This window comes from Cebus imitator, unplaced genomic scaffold (assembly GCF_001604975.1).
Source record: "Cebus imitator isolate Cc_AM_T3 unplaced genomic scaffold, Cebus_imitator-1.0 Scaffold628, whole genome shotgun sequence".
In the NCBI taxonomy this organism is placed as follows: Eukaryota; Metazoa; Chordata; class Mammalia; order Primates; family Cebidae; genus Cebus; species Cebus imitator.
Genome location: NW_016107943.1, coordinates 490913 through 493760, shown reverse-complemented (window position 1 = coordinate 493760; position 2848 = coordinate 490913). Strand labels below are relative to the sequence as shown.

General features: G+C 45.8%; 1 protein-coding gene across 1 annotated transcript in view; it reads right to left on the bottom strand.

Moving 5' to 3' along the window:
* PPIG (peptidylprolyl isomerase G) overlaps positions 1-2563 on the bottom strand; it is a 53089-nt gene extending 50526 nt beyond the window's left edge. The window contains exon 1 of the mRNA XM_017517329.2: positions 2406-2563. The gene's annotated coding sequence lies outside the window, so the exon portion shown is untranslated. The remainder of the gene's footprint in view (positions 1-2405) is intronic.
* Positions 2564-2848: the final 285 nt, after the last annotated feature.

The following is a 2848-nucleotide window of genomic DNA, read 5'->3' as shown; positions in this document are numbered from 1 at the left end:
GGCACACACCTGTAATCCCAGGTCAGCAGTTCAATACCAGCCTGACCAACATGGTGAAACACCGTCTCTACTAAAAAAAGATACAAAAATTAGCCAGGCATGGTGGCACGCACCTGTAATCCCAGTTACTTGGGAGGCTGAGACAGGAGAATTGCCTGAACCCAGGAGGTAGAGGTTGCAGTGAGCCAAGATCGCACCACTGTACCCCAGCCTGGGAGACAGAGAGAGACTCTGTCACACACACACACACGCACACACAAAATTAATTTTAAGTTTTTAAAATTAAAAGCACTTTATCTTAATATAGTGCTGCCTCACAGAAAATCTAATTTAAGGCAAAATATCAAAAATATGTAGAGGCCACCAATACTGCAAGACCACAATAAGTACGACAATACATCGAGTATATGGTTAAAAATAAATGTAATGAACACTCTTCACTCATAAAGGAACCACTGAGTTAATGAAAGCCAATTACACACACAATTTTACCAAACATGAGTATTTAATTTTCAAGCCCATAGCTGACGGGAGTTGGAGATCAAAATGCCATTTTGCAAGTAGGTAAAGAAACTGAAGCTCAGAAAGATGATTGAGACAGAAAACCAAATTTTCGAACCTAGGAAGTTTACATACTTATACACTCCTAACAGCAGGGGAAGACAACCCTGACAACCTGCAGAGAAGACAAAAGCCTTAAGAAGGAAACGCAACCATTCAAATGCGCAGAATCCTACTATAAGACCCTATAAGATCTTAGAGCAACAATAATTCTGAATCATAAATAAACAGCCAAGGCGGGCGGATCACCTGAAGTCAGGAGTTCGAGACCAGACTGGCCAACATGGTGAAACCCCGTCTCTACTACAAATACCAAAAATTAGCTGGGTGTAGTAGCAGGCGCCTGTAAACTCAGCTACTCAGGAGGCTGAGGAAGGCGGAGGGACAAGATCGCAGCCTGGGCAACAAGAGCAAAACTCCGTCCCAAAAAAAAAAAAAAAAAAAAAAAAAAAAAAAAAAAAAAAAAAAAAAAAATGTACGGGGGAGCCTTTTTTAAAACACAGAACCATGTAATCTGTTACAGAAAGTATTCAGTCCCAACTGATTAACGTAAAAAAGGAGGAGTGCTAAAAGACGAGTAAATTTTCAGGGTATATTAAAAACATGAGTGAAGCAGCCATTCTAAATGTCTGTATCTTTTCTGGATTTTATGGCACGATTCAAAATTTACAAAGCGTTCAATCCCCTCCCCCCCATCATTGTCACGAATAGTAATTACTGGCCATACTGTTATCAAATGGGAATACACAAATACAAAAACGTGTGTGTGACGGACACACAAACACACACTTCTTTTCCCCCTGATTTTAACTACTGAAAGTTAATACGGGATCCCTTAATTTCTAAGACATCTAATTGTTCTTTAGACAACTATGCCAGTACCAAACTACAAAAGCAAATACTTTTGTATTTGTTTTCACTACCGCAAAATTTTGGTTATACACAGAAAGTGCTACTGTGGGAAGAAATTAAAATTAATGCACAAAATGAGGCTTTTATAACATTTCCAAAACGACTGTGCATATTTCTCGCCAGCAGATCTAGACTTAGCTCCTTAAGACTAAACATGAACCAAATTAGCACACTTCCCCTTCAGGCAGACAGAGCTTCGAAAAATCATCACCTTCCTCCCAAAGAGTAATTACCTCCTTCTAAAAGGCCTGCGCGGCTCACAGCTCCTCCAAAACACGGGAGAACTTCGCAAGAGCTCAGGTAAGACCCTGGACTTGAGTTTTAGGAGAATGCTTAACAAAGTGGCCTGTGCCACTTAACTGCACGACAGCCACTGTGCTGTGAGAGGAAAAGGTCGAAAGAGGAGGAAAGCTAGTCTTCAATTTAATCCCTGTGATTCAGGCTCTTCGCCCGTCACTCTCCAACCCTAGCCTGACAGGACGTCAGGCTGTGTCTCCCCCTTCCCCACCAGCCCCGCCACCTACCCCGCAGCAGTGCTCGGTCTTAGGATTTTGAAGCTTTAAAAATCAACCTGGCTTCCTAGAGTTCAGGCCGCAGCCGCTGCCGCCATGTTACAGCTTGTGCGGCAAAATGCGTCAGTGAGGGAGGTGTGCGCCTGAGTAGGGAGGGCGGGGGCTGGCAGAGGAAGGACCGTTCCCAGGCCGCGGGGCTCGACTGCAAGCCTTCTCCTACTGCAACAACTGCAAAGCCCCTGCTGAGGCCCTGAGGAACCTCCCCTGGGCCCAAACAGCCCGATACCTCAGAGGAAAGACGGTTAACACGGCCAGGCCAGCCGCGCCGGCTCCGCCCCTCTCCCCAGGCCCTTCCCGCTTTCGTACCCCGGGAGTACTGAAATGACGCCACCAAAACAAGAAGAGCCTCACGCCACTTACCTGCACCGGTAGAGTTTCCTCTTCTCTGGGTCCCGTCCTTTGAAGCGCTTCAAATCTACCGCCGCCAGAAAAGGCGCTAAAGCCCGCTAACCGCCTCCCTCCCCGACAACTCAGTCCTGGCGTGGAGGGACAGCGTCGCACCGGAAGTGCGTTAGGAGTGGGTTGACGGCATCTGCCAGCGTTCACCTGCTTGCGTCACCACGCCTTCCTGGGACTGCTAGGATTTTGGTGCCTTTTAAATACCTAAGGTTATAAGTAGCTTAGTGCTTTGTGGGTGGGTAGAGTGGGAACGCTTGTAACAGTTAAAATGCCATATCCTTCGTGAAGTCAAGTGCCTCATTTAATAAACATTTATTGATATTACGCCAGGTTATTAGAAAGGAAGGCCTACCTTCATGGAGCTTCCAGTTAAGCTTCCGCTTAACGCTAGGATACAAGTTCTA